Source organism: Phalacrocorax aristotelis, chromosome 1 (assembly GCF_949628215.1).
Source record: "Phalacrocorax aristotelis chromosome 1, bGulAri2.1, whole genome shotgun sequence".
Taxonomy (NCBI): Eukaryota; Metazoa; Chordata; class Aves; order Suliformes; family Phalacrocoracidae; genus Phalacrocorax; species Phalacrocorax aristotelis.
The window spans coordinates 211,507,030-211,524,820 of record NC_134276.1 but is presented as its reverse complement, the minus strand read 5'-3'; the positions used below and the strand labels follow the sequence as shown (position 1 = coordinate 211,524,820).

The window sequence follows — 17,791 nt, the reverse complement described above, 5'->3', positions numbered from 1 at the left end:
TAATAGTTCTGCCTCTCAAATCCTTAATGATTCAAGGACAGGGGATTTCAGGGCATTTGCACACTGAGCAGTGAAGATAAAATATAACTACTCTCTAGAAGGGCACAGTCCTGCTGCTCAGGGCTCACCACCCTGAACGAAGGCTTAGGAGACAGCAGATGTTCTTGTGCTGCTAAAGATTTACCATTACTCATTTATAGCCATGTGTATATAGCACATGTTGACATACCAGGAAAGACCTTTGCTGTTCTCATCTCTAATGCAATAGTTAGAGAAGATCTGCCTTCTGCAGTCACCCTGCTAAATTCCCTGCTGTGCAGAGGCTTGCTGGAGCTGGGCACAGACTGAGGTCTTGCAGGAGTCTGAAACACTTAGGAGGGGCTTTCACAATGTAGACCACCCAAAGCAATTGTCCTCACTACTTGGAGGGCAACCCCATTGCGGGAGTTACTGGGAATAAGAGTACAAAGTCACTCGCAGCCCCTCCATCCTCTTGCCATGAGTTCACTGCTGAGGTTCAGCCCCGAGCCTTGGCTGCTGCACAGGTGATAACTTAACCATACGGGGAAGGAAAATATCTCTTTCACAGAGATGTATGTTAATCTCCAGTTCTGATTAAATATATCCCAGCTGCTAGGAACAGCTGTGAAAGATTTTTTTTCTTTGCTTTTCTCAAGTGTGATGCATTCCTCCTCTTCACCATCCCCTCACGAAGGGGAGAAGAAGAGCGTCAGATAAAAGCCTTGCTCCAGGGCAAGAAAAGATCCAAACTGCAGCTTTGCATAAATCTGTCACTTTGATTCCCCTGAGAACAACTGTAAACTTGAAAAATGGCAGAGTGAAGCAGGCACAGGTGTTAACTCCTCTTTTTTTAATTGTTAAAAAAAAACCAAAACAAACCAACAGGGAGAAAAAGTTGCTCTGACCAGCCCCAGAACATGATTTCTCTCGCTCAGCTTTGAGCTTTGTCAGCTCTTCCAGGACTATCTCTGTGTTGATACAAATTTTATTTCTAAATCAGAAAGGAAATGGGGAAATTGTCCTGTACCAATGCCTGCTGCAAAATCCACATTAACCACCCTTTGCTGCTTCTCCTGTTTTATTCTCTCCCTGGAAGAATTTCGGGGGGGGGGGGGGGGGGGGTTGCTCTCTCTCTCACTTTTCAATGCTAGTGCATCAAAGATCTGCTGGGTTTGGTTCAGGGGTGGGAGGGCAGCCTCTGAGGAGGCCCAGTGGTGTCTTTCACCCCAGGGTCAGCTTTGTATCCTGCTTTAAATTTGGCTTTTTTACTTGAAACAAAGAAACAGTGTTGTTGCAAACACTTTTCCTCTCCTCAGTCCAGGCACTTTCATCCCCAAGTGCTTCAGCAGCAAGCGGCCAGATTTCTCTCCAGCGAGCGGAGGTGGCCCTAGGGGCTGAGTTTGTCTTTGCTGGGGCCGAACACAGCGAAGCCCTTGTTGCACCCCAGGAGGACTGGCAGCACCGAGGAAGGGATGCTGCCCCGAGGCGGGTGGAAGGAAGGCAAACGATCCGCATCAGGGCCCCCCACGCCTGCAGGGATGGCACAGGCACCCCTTGCTCACCCCAGCCACCCCACGCAGACCCCCCGGCTGGCGGCAGCCCAGCCCCACACCCCTACCTTTGTCCCTTAAACTTTCGTGCTCTCATTAAGCAGGATGGAGTTTCATTAAGGCTCCATTGTAAAGAAGAAAATTGCTTTTGCCACTGCAGTCCCAAGGGCTGTACATTTCTCAGGCAATTAGACCTTTATCAGGCTCTACTCTGCAGAGATAAGGTTTGCTGAATACTGACTCAGACTGACACAAACATATAGCTTAAATAATATAAGTTTAATGCTTTGAAGTCCTTTTTTTTCATCTTTTGAGGCTGTTTTTTTTCTGTTTGCATGTTTAAGTCCTTGCCCAGTTCATTGGTGAAACTGTATTTGCAGTAAATTAGGTGAAAATATTTAGGACTGTGTTGGGTACGACAAGTCACAGTGCCTGAGCCTGGCGAGCCTCTCGCTCCAGGCGTGATGGACTTGGTGACCACTTCTCTCCTGTGGCTGTCTCAGGAGCACAAGCTGACGGGCCTGGAGAGCCCACGACATTGCTCATTCTTGCACTGAACCACCCCAGCACTCACGGTGCTGGGCCAGAAGACCCAGCCTTTGCTCTGACATCGGGGGAAGCTGCCCACTCCAGGGCAGCTCTCATCCTCCTTGGCTATAATCTGAGAGTATGTGGAAAATGGTTTACCCACTGAGGTAGTTTTTCATTTCAGTGCTGCGCTGCTTGTGTTGGAAGCCAAATTAATAATAAGGCTTGGCCAAGTTCTGCGTAGGTTGAAACCTGACTTTTGGCTTAGCTTCTCTCTGACAAAGAGCAAGATTTTGGCATCCCCATCAGCGGCTTTGCTTCGGGGGCCGTTGTTCTCATTCCATCAAACAAGCCATGGGTGGCTTGTCTCCAGATTGAGGATATCTGTGGGTCTTGTGAGTTTCAGCGGGAGGGTTACACGGGCTTGGGTTTAAAGAGATGAAAAGTCAGAATTCATGAGATTTTTTCAGGCTATGCAATTAATTTGTAACAACAGAGCTAGTATGAATTCCACCACTGCAGTACATGGCTGCACCTGGGGAGAAGCAGAAGTTCAAGCTAATGTACAGATCTACCTCTCGCTTGGCCACTGAGGGATCACACTCAATCACACCAAGAGCTGTCCTGGATTGTGCTTGGAGCTTCTCATTTCAGTCATCTACCAACCCCCACTGAAGTCAGCGGGAGACTGAAACTCATACTTAATCTGCGTTGGGTTGGCTGTTGAAATCCAACATTATCTGAGATCATGTGTCTTATGTTCTCCGAGATCCAGGGAATTTACTACAGACAAGTGCTATCATACATAGATATGATGAATATATGAGATTAATACTCCACAATTCAGATCAGAGTACAGATCTCTCTTAAGCAAAAGATCTTTTACTATCCAATACCCAGAAGTGCCAGAGGACAACTCCACAAGAGGAGTCCTTGGTTCTTAAAATCACTTCCCTCTTGGTTCATCTCTCCTTCCTCACATTTGAGAAAGTGATGGGTCCTGCGTGGATTGGAAATTGCAGAACGTTTTCTGAAAGGCAACAGAAATGCAGTGAAAGACAGTAAAACCAAGCTGGCCCCGCAGGCAGAGACTTGGACTGGGGACACCAGAGTGTAATTCCCTTTTCCGCACTGGCCTCCTGTGACTCTTTGGGTGAGTCACTGAGGGCCGAATACTTATAAATATGAGTCTTGGTTCCATTGTATCCCAGATCCCCATTTGTAACTAAGGATAACACCGTTTCCTTTGATTACAGTGGCGTGGAGAAGCAGAGATCCTGGAGCATCATGATATGTCACTAATGGGGACTACATGAATAAAGCTCAGATTGAGAAAAGACTACTAACACAGAATTTATAACTAGCAAATCGAGGAAAAGAAATACAGCAGTGAAATGTTCACAATTGCTAACTGTGTGTTTAAGGTTTGGGAAAATGCCTAGAGCTGCAAGTAGGTGCCAGAGAAATTAATTATGATAATAAAACTTCTGGGAAGAGGTGGAAATACTGGAATGATCAAATCATGTGTAATTATTAGGAACATTTTCTGTCTTCTTGGTAACACAGAGCTGCAAGGAATGCGTGTGTTGCCTGCAGAAATGTTAGGGGCCGGGATGTCATTCTTTCAGAAACAAAACAGACAAGAACTGAAAGAAAGAAAGAACTGAAAGAAAAAAAAAAAAAAGGGAAGAAAAAGAAAATAAAAGCCAAACCAAACAAATGCCTCACAGGTCACGATACAGCAGCCAGAGCTTTGAAAGGCAGCCAGGGGAAATTCCCTGAGAAGCTTCCTCCTGCTCAGGTAGGAATTCCTCACCCTTAACCTTTGTTTGGGATCAGCTGAATCATGTTATATGGTCTTATTTTTCCCTCCAGCCATACACCTCCACACATCCGAGTGGATTATGAGGGACAAACAAGCCTCTACTCTTCCTTTCTTTCCTCCGGCTGTCATGTTAATGTTGGAGCTTCTTTTCCAACATAGTGGCCTCTGCCAGAGCCATGCTGGTCTCAAAGGGCGGTGGGCAGAGCCCACGAGACCAGAAGAGCTTGCTGCAGTGCAGAGCCATGCGATTGCTCCTTCACTGACATATTTATGGGCAATGTTTGACAAACTGTTGCTCATTGCAAAAGATTATTCATAAAACCCCAGCCCTGTTGGCAAGTTGGCAGCACGATTACCTAAACCCTCTGTATAGGAACTCGAGGTCGCTGGTGACTGTTTAAGGCTGTGCTGCTTCAAGATTAATTAATTGCCTCCTGGGTTTCCCGTGGCTCTGTAAGGCTTTTCTTGGATTCACACATACAGCCAGCTGCTACACAGAAAGCCAGTGGGGAAAGATAGAGCTGGGAGAGGAGATACAGATGGGCCCTGTCTAGCAAAGCTTTAGTTTCATTGGCTTCTGAACAACACGATCTCTCCGTGCTGCAGCTCTTGTTGTGCTCCAGGCCGTTGAAAAGAAATAATAAAAAAACACGTTGCAAGCCATGAAAATGAAAGGCTTTGATCTTGCTCTGCTGTTTGGGAGAAAGGCTGCAAACTCCACCCTGCTGAAAGGCAGCATTACCTGAGCTTCTCAGAAACTCGCTCTTACAGGCTTCACCCAAGCTACAAACTGTGTCCCCAACTGCAGCTTGTGTTGTCCCTGTAAAGGAAGCTTTGATACACAGTAGTGGGATTCCCACACACACCAGTACAGAAGGGTTTCTTGGTTCTTATCCCTTACAGAAATGGCATGTAATTCTCATTCCTTGTAGAAAGGACATGCAATTCTCTATGGAATAATTGCTCCAGTGCATGGCATGGCTTGTCCTCACACAGCACCCAAAAGCCCTGACGTGATGAGTGTTCAGCATCATCCCAGAGCACCGTCCTGGTGGATGCTCCCATCCCTCAGCAATATTTAGACACCTTTAAATCAGGCTGTCTGCCTCCTCACAGTGCTTAGGATTCAGAGCACTTTTCCTGGATGCTCTGCAGAAGGATCCCTGGAGATTCCATGAAAGAAAGGAAATCTTTACACTGTATTTTGCGTCTGTTGGCTCTGCAGTGATGCTATCGTGTATCTTCTGGATTTCTGACATCTCGGCATTAATTCTCATTGGATTTCTTTGCTGGCTATATCCTGATGTCTCAGATAAGATTTATGCCTTTACTGACAAGGCCATCAATAGACAGTCTACCCCATTAAAACAAGACTACCCCTCAGAGAAGCCCACTGTTTTCAATATTTATAAGCGGGTTTGATCTAGAGATTCCCAAACGTAGTACTTTCAAAGAAGAGAGCACACAGGCAACTTCTGTCTGTAAACTGGGAAGCCACTGGGGTGGTATGACAACCGATGTGCCATCCCACTGCCTTCTTTCTTGATGGTTTACTGCAATTAAGAGACCCTGTCCCTTAACCACTGTGTAATTTTACCAGGGGCATTAGAATTTTATTGCAGTCTTTTCCAGAGATGACAGCGTTTCAGCAAGGGGATGCTGTGGATCATCATACTCTAGCGGGGTTCTCACCCTGCACTGCCAGTGTATCCAAACGCCCTTCAGAAACGCCTCCAGCAGTGTGCCTATCATTGGCCACATGTGTTTATTGCACTTTGGGTTTTTTCACTCCCCAAGTTAAAAGCTATTCTTTGTCAGGGTCTTATCTTCTTCATGTACTTTATGATCTGCTCTCAATAAGTGCATCATTTAAGCTTTAGGACAAAACCTGGAAATAGCACTCAGACCCCTGGAGAGCTCGTTCCTCCAAACTTAAGATGCTTTCAGACCATTCTGCCTGATTTCATCCTGATACCAAATGATTCAAGACCACAATCCTTATTCACTTCTGCTGCTCTTTTGTTGAGAACCATGACAGCAAAGCACAGTGGGGAGTTGGCTGTTCAGCTTATTTTATTTTGGTGTTTTTATCCCATTTTCCACCTCAGTTTGCACCTAATTCTCAGATATTTTAGCTCAAGCTAGGAAGTAACTGCTCTGATTTCAAGGGGTTTACTCAGCTGGCTGCCTGCTTTTCTCAATTATTAATGTTGGAGAACTATTGATTTTGCCTCCCTGAGCTTAGTGGCAAACAAGTGCTGAAAAATGGAAGTGGCAAGCAAAGGAACTAGGAAAAAACAGCATCTGCTTCCAACGCAGTTCAGTATCTGAAATCCAAGTGGCTCATGAATTATGTTAACCTGTGAAAAGTCATTCCCACAGAAGTTATTTTTTCACTCTCAAATTCCTCTAGTTACTTACTTTCAACATATTCTTCATACCCCTGGTTGGAGGATGAGGTGTTTTGGGGTAATGGCTCTGGGCAAATGATACCTTCACGTGAGCGGGCTGCAATCTAGGCAGCTCTTTGAGATTTGGTATGTAGATATTCCACTGAAGCGCTTACAGGCAAAACGAGTTACAAAACCGAAGTGATACATTAGCCCAGCTCTCACCCTCAAACACAATCTATCTTCCCCCCTCAATCCCAAAATGTACTTTACTGGCTACAGTCTCAGGCAGCCCGAAATCTTAGATGACCCCTTTCTTTCAAAGAATAAAGCAGAGAAAACACCTCTTAAGAAGTTTACCTTCAAGAGTTCTCCCTACCCCTGCCCTAAGCTACGCCCTAGCCCACCCATCCTACACAAAAATCCTCCAGGACCCTAAAGCACCTTCCAACTTGGTCTCTCTGGTCTGGGACACGCTACTGCTGCCAAAACCCACCATGTCTAGCTGGACTCCAGCAGCGGCTGTATTAGACCTCAGCTTTGGCCTCAGGGAGGAACTACTGGGGTTTTTAAAGAGATTTGACTAAATCCCCACCCAGAGCACAGCCTATAAACACAGAGGGTGGTTTCAGAGGGAAAGCTATCAAGTCAAGGAAGAATCTTTGCAGAAGTCAGAGCTGGCCATGTGTAGAGGTTTCACCAAGGTACCAGGGGAAGCCCAGATCCTACAGTGATGCACTACAGAAAAAATGGCAAGTAGAAGCAACCCCTCAAATGGAAACCCTGTTGGGAAACGTGCCAGGTCTTAGTGATATTTGACCCTGGGCTTGATTCAGATTTTGTCGCAGGTCCCTTTCCTGGGGAAGAATAGTCTAAACCAAAGCAATGAGACCCATACAGGAACTCTGTCATTTGGGCCCCATTCTGACATCATAATGCTAATAAATGCATAAGACAAAAATAATATGTCAAACTAATAATATCTTAAATGAGTATCCAAACCCTTCAGCAAGAGTAGATCTGTAAAAATCATTACATTTCCTTCCCTTTTCAGTGTCCCTTGCATAAATAACCTCCTTTCAATAGACAGAAGCTATGAGGTAACGCAATCAAACACGAGCCTGACATTTCTCTCTCTGCAGTGCACACAGTTGAGGCCAGGTACCACTTCTCCTTTGTACCCTCTATCCCAGCAGCCAGCCAGGAGAATCAGGAAGCCAGAGAGAAAGGAAAGAGATTAAAGGAGATGGCTGCAAGTGAAACAGTGAGTGCCACAGGAACGACTGCAAAGAAGCTGCCTGGCGTCCTGTCTGGGTCTCCATCGTGCCCTGTACAACTCTGTTCACCTTGGGGGAGCCTAGCAAACAGAAGTAACCACATGTGTTTACCACCTGTACACCATATTCTCCAATAATCTACCCAAAGAAAACAGTATTTCTTTAGACAAGAAAGCAAGGGAACAAGTAAGTGAAGAAGAGGGAAAAAATAAAACTTGTATAAAGCAAACATCAGCTTTGAGGCTACAACCTATGGGTTAAGATTTTTTAATGGGTTGTTTCTCCATCCTCACAGAACTCAGTATGTCTAGAACACATTTTTTATAGCTGGCTTTCTATAACATCAGCTTGTTCTCATCTCTGTAACTAGTTTATTGCAGCTATGATAATAATTGATCAACTTGTAAACCTGATTATAAAGTCTGCTCCCTCATCTGCTTCGTTCCTTGGCTGACTCTTGCTTTTGAAAGCAGCAAGGATTTATGGTGGTGGCTGTCTGCGGCATCCATCCCCTCCCTGGCTTGCCAGAGGCGCAGTCTGGCTCCCATGGAGTGGCTGAGGATGTCTGGTTACATACCTTCCAGTCATTAACCCCACCTGGATCCAGTCCTAGCTGAAAAAAGAATATCAGAGTTGTGGAGGGAGTCAGAACGGCTGGCAGAGGGGAAGGAATGGCTCTGTCTTGTATTCTAGCATCCCCATGGTCCTCATGGGTCACACTTGTGAGGTACTGAACTGCACAGAAGTGGATGCCCTTCAAACAGCCCTCTAGATCCGATAGTTACAATGTTGCCTAAGGCACCTGGAGGACCAAGATAGACAATATATTAAGCAGGAGATACCTGAGAGGGATCAGTTGCTACTGGGGACGTCCACAGTCTACCTCTTGAGAAATCCAGTCTGAATCACCCCGAGCAGAGCTGTCAGGTGGAAACAGGATTCAGCAAAGGGTTTGACATCTGGATATCAGCCTGCATCTCATCAGGAAGCTGGACCTGATTTCTGCATGCACCGATGATGTCTCTCCCTTTAATACCCAGGTACACCCTCCTCTGGAGAAAACAGATGGTTACTGTGCTGCCTGGCTGTGCCATAAGGAACTTACGTGTTGCCAAAGCCATTTCTAATCTCATTGAAAACGCTGGAATGGGTTGAGAATTCCAGATTATGAGTACTGAGAAATTATGTGTTCTCAGCAAACTGAGCACCAGGACAAGAAAGAAGTGCTCTCTGCCTTTTCTCTGCAGCACTGTGCTTCAGCCCTCAGTGGGGAAACCATGGAGCTGGGTAACCTAGGAGCCAAGTCCTGTGCTCAGGGGTAAAAGGGAAATCCCACCTGAAGGCCCCGTGCCAGCTGCAGCTTGGCTGTGTGGTTGGACCCGCCACGCAAGACCAAAAGAGGAAGACATTTGTTCCCTGACAAAACAACGTATGGTCTCAGGTGCTGGAGCACCTGAATGAAGCAAATGAGCTAGCCCATGCCATGCCATGAGGCTCTGCACAGCTCGAGTTCGGAAGCACTATTACAGCCACGTTGTCATACACGAACCCTAAATTAAGACAATTTATTTCCGCATGAGGAGATTCACCATGCCCACACGTACCTAAGAGAGATGATCTAGACACCCAGTGTCAACTGGCCTTACAAGTAACAGGTGCTTGAAAACCCAAATCAAAGTCTCTGTGGATTAAAAAGATGGCAATTGACTGACATGAAAGTACTTAACCTTCTAAGCCAAGATGTCCCTTTAGGGCTGAAACAAGTAAAGAAATCATTGCCATGATAACTAGATTAATCTTTCTTCTCAGGGACATGAGGCATCCAACTAAGCAAGACTTTAGTAGCAGTAATTACTTGACTTAAATAAAATAAGTGTATGTATTAAGTACACAAATACACTAATTTTATTCGTACCACTGGTGGTAATAATATCGGTGAACAAATCAGGATTGTTTCATGTCCTAAGGAGCTTTAGAAGCACTAAGGAATTAAAGATTTGTTAATAAAGAGTGGTGAATAAACAAAAATTACAGAAGGATTTTAAGAAGCCTGAATAAGCTACAGAAATCAATGGAAAATAAATGAGAACCCAGAGTAAACTCGTTTATAGTAAAAATCCCTAAAAACAATAATGTAACATGGTACAGGTAAAATAAGGTCAGTGTGTCTCTTTCCAGAACTGAACAGACAAGCCCACAACACAGAACCCACCACAGCAGAGGCCCTTTTCTCGGGAAATTCAGGACAGATATAGATGGTGATTCTGGCAAAGGTGTGTCAAGTCAAGAAGCAGATCCCAAAGACAAGGGTAAAACCAGGATGAGAGAAATTTGCAAGAAGATGGTCAGAACATAAATATCCAGGTATATTATCTTAACATCTTTCTCCAGTTGTACATTTATGGAGATACTTGAAATTGTAATAAATAAATAAAGCCCTGCTGCTTCAGAAGGGGAAATCTGTGATCAAAGAGTTCTTTCAAGGTGCCATTAAAATTAAGGCATTAAATTAATGCCCGTACCGAAGCACATACACAGGTATTTAACCAGCTCTGGGACTTTTATTTTTGAGCTGTTGGCAATGTTAGAGCCTAGGCCCCTGCCCAGGCTTTGCTCACTAGCAGCATTATCTTTGATTCAAGCATCAGTGCATTTTAGTGTTTTGGCTTAAGGCTCAAACCTGCAAAACACCAACTTCACTTAAGAAGTGCTGAGCACCCTCAGCTGTCTGAAAAGCAGTTTATTTTCTGCCAAAATTTGAATTCTGTGTTTACTGCCTTGAATAGCTTTGGAAAAATTCTCGTTATCTTCTTTTTCTTGCAAACTAAATTCTTCCCAGTATTAACCCCTCTCCCAGTGACAGTCAAGGGCAGACTCTGGATTTCTGGCCTGTTTTGCAGAGGACGAGTGCTGCATGTTTGCCACCAAGGGGGGCAGATTACCCCCGTTGTGCCTGGGAGGCAGAGCAGAAGTGCCGAGAGGCTGGAGCTGGCATCCCTCTAGGATCCAGGCATGATTGAGGGCCGGGGTACCCCTATGTGGTCTGCAGAGCCGATGTCCACTGCAGGCCTCTCATTCTGAGTCCACCTGGTGATAACATCCTCTCTTGATCCCGTAAGTTCTCTCTGCCTTGGGATTCACAGTTCTCAAACACGCTGTATGCCACCATAAACCAGCACAGCTGCTGAAAGAATCAGCCTGTCTTCCCCTCTGTCACAGAATCACAGACTGGGTTGGGTTGGAAAGTACCATGAAAGCTCATCTTGTCCAACCCCCCTGATATGGGCAGGGACAGCTTCTGCTAGACCAGGTTGCTCAAAGCCCCGTCCAACTTGACCATGAACACTTCCAATGATGGGGCATCCACAGCTTCTCTGGGCAGCCTGTGCCAGTGTCTCACCACCCTCAGCTTAAAAAACTTCTTCCTTGTGTCCAATCTAAATCTACTGTCTTTCAGCTTAAAACCGTTCCTCCCTTGTCCTAACACTACAGATCCTGGTAAAAAGTCTGTCTTATAAGCCCCTTTTAAGTATTGAAATGCCTCAGTAAGGTCTCCCCAGACCCTTCTCTTTTCTAGGCTGAACAACGCCAACTCTCTCAGCCTTTCTTCACAGGAGATGTGTTCCAGCCTTCTGATAGTTTTCATGGCCCTCCTCTGGACCCGCTCCAACAGGTCCAAACACCACTTCTTCACAGTCTTCCACCAAAGCTGCCTGAGCACATGGTGAGCCAACACAAGAGAAACTGATTTAGTTAAAAATTTACCCAGGTTAAAATCTCTGATCTGGTTCACTCTGATCTGGCTGTCTGTATGTCTCTACCTGCACTCCTTTCAAAGGCAGTGCTGTCTTACACAGGCTTAAACAGTACACAAACTTTTCACTCCAAGTCTCCTTGCAGGAGGTGCATTCCCAGGCATGCTGGGGTGTTCCTACAGTCATCACAGTGATAAGCCAAGGCTGCAGCTCAAAAGAAATATTGCAGTTTGTGACATGTGCTTGAAAGCTTCATTTCCACTCAGTAGCAGCCACAGTATCTCAAGAGCAAGAGGAGGATATGGTCCCATGCTGATACACAGCTCTCAGGAGTATTGCTGAGGGTTCACAGCTTCTGGAGGCAAAAGATGCTCCCCAACAAAAAACCCAGCTTGCTCCTCATGGGAGTGATCTGTGGTCTCTCTTTGGGAAGCTCTGTACTCACACAACCTCCGTAATGTTATGTAATTGTTCTCTTAGTGGTTTGTAACACCTGACATGGTCTTTGCTGCATCCTGTCAAAAATGCCAGGGCAGCTCAATTGACTATGATGGCAGTATTTCCCTCCGCTGGATTGGGTAAAAAGAGAAATAGCGATGAGTGCACTTACACAACCCTTCAGAAGTTATATTTTCACACTTAGTAGGAAAGCAGCTTGTGGAATCAGAGAGCCCTTCAGCCAAATATCATAGCAAGATGTTGGAGGTAAAACAAATTAAGGGCATTTATGACTGAAAATATTAAGAAGGGGATTTTCAAACGGAATCAAGTGGTAAAATCCATGAAGAACTGGATGCATAATCTATTTACCTCCAGGCTTTAGGTAACAGTTATGCCTTTTAAAATAACATTATGCTTTCACCCGAAGATTTTTGTTTTGACCATCTCTTTGCAAACAGGAAGTAATGTTTCCTTTATGTTGTGATGCATGATGGGAACCTGGATAATCTCTCCCCATGGCCCATATGGTGGTACACGGCTGCAGACATTGTTCTGCTTTAATAAAGAACATGGGTGCACTTCAGGAGAAAGAAAACAGTATTATATGCAAGAGATTTTTGCCACAGTACTTTCAGAATAGAGGCTTCCTCAGCCCCGCTCTCACCTGATTTCCTCTTGCAGCTTTAGAGAAGCACTGCAGATCTCCCCTACAGGGAAATATTGAGGAGTCACTTCTTCCAAAGGGAGCATGCTATGCTGGACAGACTCCTGCTCTCCCTCGACAAGGTGCTCTGTCATTGCTCCTTGGCTGTCCAAGACTTCTCTATCTGACCTGGAATCCTCATGTTTCATTCTCCTCTCTCCATGGCTCTCCAATTCCTTCTCAATAATTCCCTAAAATAGTCCCACTGCCACTTTTGACCATCCTTAGGCAAAAGTAAACCTCCCTCCTCCGCCTCCTAGCCCTCAGGCACAGTTGCTCGTTGATCTGCCTGTGTTTTCCTGGTATAGCTGAACTTGGCAGCAGTGCCACATTCCAAAGGCTTCAGACATTTTCTCAGTCTGCTGCCTTCTTGGTCCAAATTTCACACTCAGAAAGAGCAAAAGAAAAGGGCAAAGATGCCGTTGTTTTTAAACACTTGTGGTATTCTGAAGCTCCTGACCTGTTCAACTAACGATGATCTGGAAAGAGAATTGGTGCCATCTGTTGGAACAGAAAAACAAGGACAGTCGTCAGTTTGACTTTTAGCTTTTCTGCACATTTATCCACTTTATTTTTTCCTTGCCCTTTATCATCAAGGGTGTAAGGACAGAAACAGCAACACCTCCTGGCGCGGCAGCTGTTGAGTGAAATGTCCTGCTTCCTGGGTAGACGCCAGTATCTGTCGAGTAGTCAAGGAAGACAGCCTGAACAAGGATCCTATAGTACTGTCAGTGGCAGCTATTCTGCAGTCACAAATCAGTTCACCTCTTCTGAACTGCCAGAGACAGAGTCAAGAAACCACAAGACTTGTGGCTAACGTTTTGCTCTTCTTATCAGCAAAAAGTCTAAAGCATCCTACTGACAGGCAGAAAATTACTTTGTCATCAGGACTCCTACGGCAGGGCCACGTACCTAGAGGAAATAGCACAGAGTACTCTTCTCGGTTGGTGCTCTTGCTAGACTGAGAATAAGAGGGGACATTTTTGCCAATTTGACTCCAATCACAAAATTTATTAGAAAAAAAGATTACAGATAATATTTTTGACTAGTGATGGAATGAGTTCGTTTCAGGAAAGGAATCAGAGCTGCTGGTGAGGAGTTCCAGCAACTCGGCACAATCAAACTGCAACTCATTTGAGGAAGAAAAAGCTGAAAAGAAAAACTGTTACAGCACAATTTCTCTACATACCAGTAAGCTCCGAATTAGATCATCTAAAAGCTGTGCCAGAAGTACTATTTTTACTCTTCTATGTCATTGCACAGGGATGTTATATAATTGCGGTTGTAAAAGAAGTTATCCATTCGGCTGTATGTGGGAGGGAAAATGGTACATGACACTATTCAACTGCGCAGAATGGGCCAAACGCAATTAGCTCAATACATTCTTTGGCACTATCTTTGCTTCACATATCCTCCCCACAACAGAGTTATCAGGCTGAAAACATGGTCACATTTTTTCTACTATTTTATTTCTGTCATCTCTTGGCTCCCTGGACTTCCCATTTGATGATTCTCCCTTTGAAGGCAATAACAGTATCAACAGAAATAGGTTCAATACTGGACCGATAATCAAAAATCCATGATGATCCCAGATTGAACAGACCATACCATCTGTTAATGGCAGATAAACATTCAGATTGTACATCTGACTTTCATGCTCTTTGTAGTTATGTTACTGTAGATGATAATCTAAGGCCTGATGCTGCTTAATGTAAATTTTACCAGCTGGCTCTGAGCCCTCTCCAGGCCATGGTAGCATTTAATTGTGGGAATAAATGAATGTGTTTCATTACCTTACTTCTCTCTAGGTTACGGTGACATTCATCACACAGTACTGCTGACTGCAGAAGTTGGATGCACTTTGTAACATCCCCACTCTCCCACTTAAACTGGTCAAAGCCTGCAAAGAACATATATTTATGGTGTTTTCAAATTACCCGTCAATTGGAAATTAAGCTTAATCAGCAAATTTGAAGTCACAGCAAACACTCCAGCATTACATTGGCAAGAAGCCCGGGTATTAATCGAGGGTAGTAGTCCTTCCATGGACCTGTGGATACCTCTGTGGACAGAATAAAGCAAAGCCCTATTAGGAACCCAAGCAGCTCAGAGGAAGCAATCCAGATGGTGTAGTGTATATTCGTAGTGTCCTGAGAGAGAAGTCAGTCTTTTGGCTGCATCTGTACAGTATCTATGGGATCCTGGCCAGTATCAGGTGTTCCCAGCAGCTGCCACAGCAACAGTCAGAAGCAAGAAGGCAACACTGAGACTAGAAAGACAGGAAGAGCATGAGTTCCACATAATATAAGACAGACAGATAAAACTTAAGCCCTATGTGTATACACGTAGAGATATACAGAGAGGCATGTTCTTTGTATCAAAGCTTTCTGAAGTTCAAGCCTCTATCCCAGCTTTGTAGATTCTCAGGGTTCAGCTCCTGGACAACTGCAAAAACAGTATCAAAGCTGTTAGCCCAGGGTGATGTGAAGATAATTCAGCGCAACCCTCCGTCATTTCAGACTAAGCTAAGCTGCATTATCTCACATTCGCTGTGGAGTAAGGGTGTACACAGACACTGTTTCCATGGCTTAGCTGCCACAAGGGAAATTTTTAAGTAACTTGACTGAATCTGAACCCTCAGACCCAGAGCTGACCAATGTCTTTTTGCAAACAAATGTTATGTAGTGGCTTGGGGAAAGCCAGACACTTTTCTATCTCTTGCCTCCAAATATTTACCATCTGTACCGTACAGTATAGATAGCTGAGCTACTCATAACTCAGCCCAGCAGCTCAGACTACTCATGGGAGAGTTAGAACAGAAGCCTCCTTCCTTCACAGAGCCAACACGCTCCACTCCTGCGTGTTACCCATGACCTGCAAAACAGACAAAACAAACTCACCACATGAGAGACTGTGGTGAAGAAAAGATCTGAATAAAATAGGTGGGCCCAAACAGTTGTTTTCTCCATTGCATTCCCACAATGCTGATGTCTGAGAGCAGAGTTTCATGCAAACCCTTTAATGTTCCTTAGATAGAAGCAATTTTTCCTTTTATGTAAAAAACTTGAAGTGTCTCTTTTTTTTATTTTTCACCTCCCCTTTCTGCAAAAACCTTGATTTTACTTTGGCTTTTAAAAAGCAAAAGGTTTCATTCCAATTAGAATCAGATACATCACTTCTGGTTCCAAGCAATCCCCTCCATCTTACAACTGCAAACACGGACTGTTCTTGCATTTGGATCTCTTCGAAGAATTGTGGGACACATAGATCTTATTGGCAGTGAACCACACATCAAAATGCTAAACTGCTCACCCAAAACTTGGATATTTGCTGTCTAAATAAGATCTGTTCCCAAAAATGAATTCTGGGTAGTAAAAACATCTGGGATTACTGTGGGAGCAAACACCTATGACAAGTGTAATAAAATAGCAAATGATTCTTTAAATTCCTCTGACAACTAAAACTCAGTTGATCTTTGTTGCTCTTCTTTTGCCTTTGCTGCACACACAGTAAGGTCCTGCAGTTTGCAAGAACTTAGCTCAGACCTCAAATAAAAAGCCATGAAGCTGCTAGTATTTCTGTTCTTCATTCTCACAGAAGCTACCTTTATTGCCCCTCTAGCTCCCATACACTCCTGTCTGACATACCAGTCGTGGGTGCAGTGATGGGAGATGACAGTAATTCAGAGATCACACTCTAAAGAAGATGAGATCTCAGCATACCTGCAAGGAGCCAGATTCCATTTGTTAGCAGTGTAAACAGAAAGCACATGGATTATGGGTTCAGCATGCATAAAGCTGCTATTGTACCTGTTCTTTACCAGGCAGGTGGTCCCAAATGTTAGCTGGTTTTATTTCAAGGGAGATTTGTAGCCTGCACCCTCAGTTCAAATGCTGAAGTTCCTCAGCTCCCTGCCAGCATCCATCATCACCATGCACCTCTCTCTTCTACCTCATGCTGGGGAATCCCTGGCTGCAGTGATTGGAGGGCAGCTGGGGAGACCATTCCACAGAAAGGCATGACTTCATGAAGCCACAGACAGTTCACAGGTCCAAGGAGATATCGAAGCAGCATTTTCAAATCAAAATAGCTTATTTTCAAGCCATGCAGTTATTTAATTAAAGACTGGTATTTTCCACATGGAAAAGTGTCATTTTAGCTAAAATAGCATTTTTACCATTGAAAACAAAGGAACCAAAACATGATAGCTGGCCCTATTACCTAAGAACAGGCACTGCGGGGCACCTCCCGCCCAGCATCCTTTTAAGGACAGTCATTAAGGATGAACTGCCCCAACTAACTCCATCCCTGGGAACCAGGCATTTAAGGACTTCCAGAGCCAGGCACCGCATCCAGCCACAGCATTTAACAGCCATTATGGGGCAACACCGCCATAGCGTGGCAAACCCCATCCTAATCGATTTGATCCTGTGGCAATAATCACTAAAACATCATAACACCCTGTGTGAAAAGCGCTCCTTTTCATTCGCTTGCACCTGCCGCCCAATCCCATCTTTTAGGCCTCGTGCAACAAGAAGCCTTTCATAGAATCATAGAATCGTTAAGGTTGGAAAAGACCTCTAGGATCATCAAGGCCAGCCACCAGCCCAACACTCCCAGGCCTCCTAAACCATGCCCTGAAGTGCCACATCTACATGTTTTTTGAACACCTCCAGGGATGGTGACCCCACCACCTCTCTGGGCAGCCTGTGCCAATGCCTGACCACTCTTGCAGTAAAGAAATTTCTCCTAATATCCCATTTAGACCTCCCCTGATGTAGCTTGAAGCCATTTCCTCTTGTCCTATCACCTATTACTTGGGAGAAGAGACCAACTCCCACCTCGCTACAACCTCCTTTCAGGCAGTTGTAGAGAGCGATAAGGTCTCCCCTCAGCCTCCTCTTCTTCAGCCTAAACAACCCCAGTTCCCTCAGCCGCTCCTCATAAGACTTGTTCTCTTATGAATATAGACGTTCTCTTATGAATACGAATTCCCTAATCATCCCTCTTGACGCTGCTCTCTGCTCCACGACATCCTCCAACCTATTTTTCTTCTGTGGAGACCCACGACTTTCCCCCCGACGGGCAGCGTGCTCCCCCCACGACCTTGCTTCTCCTTGATGGACTTTGTCTCGGTTCCCGCTCGGCTGGCGGGCCCTGGGCTCCTCGGGGCGGGAACGGGGGCTGTGTGTGAGGGGAGGGGGACGCCGTGTGCCCGGGAGAGGGCGGGGGCGCTGGGAGGGGAGGCCGGCACCCGGGGCAGGGAGGCTCGGCGGGGCGGGCGGGAAGCGCGGAGCTTGG

General features: G+C 45.2%; 1 long non-coding RNA gene across 1 annotated transcript; it reads right to left on the bottom strand.

Moving 5' to 3' along the window:
- Nucleotides 1–7,883: 7,883 nt before the first annotated feature.
- Nucleotides 7,884–17,791, bottom strand: LOC142051893 (uncharacterized). The gene is made up of 8 exons (XR_012658668.1): nucleotides 17,597–17,791; nucleotides 16,300–16,482; nucleotides 16,138–16,212; nucleotides 14,491–15,364; nucleotides 14,284–14,390; nucleotides 12,452–12,991; nucleotides 8,434–8,643; nucleotides 7,884–8,204 (listed from the first exon to the last, which is right to left on the bottom strand). It is a non-coding gene; the product is annotated as an uncharacterized LOC142051893 (long non-coding RNA).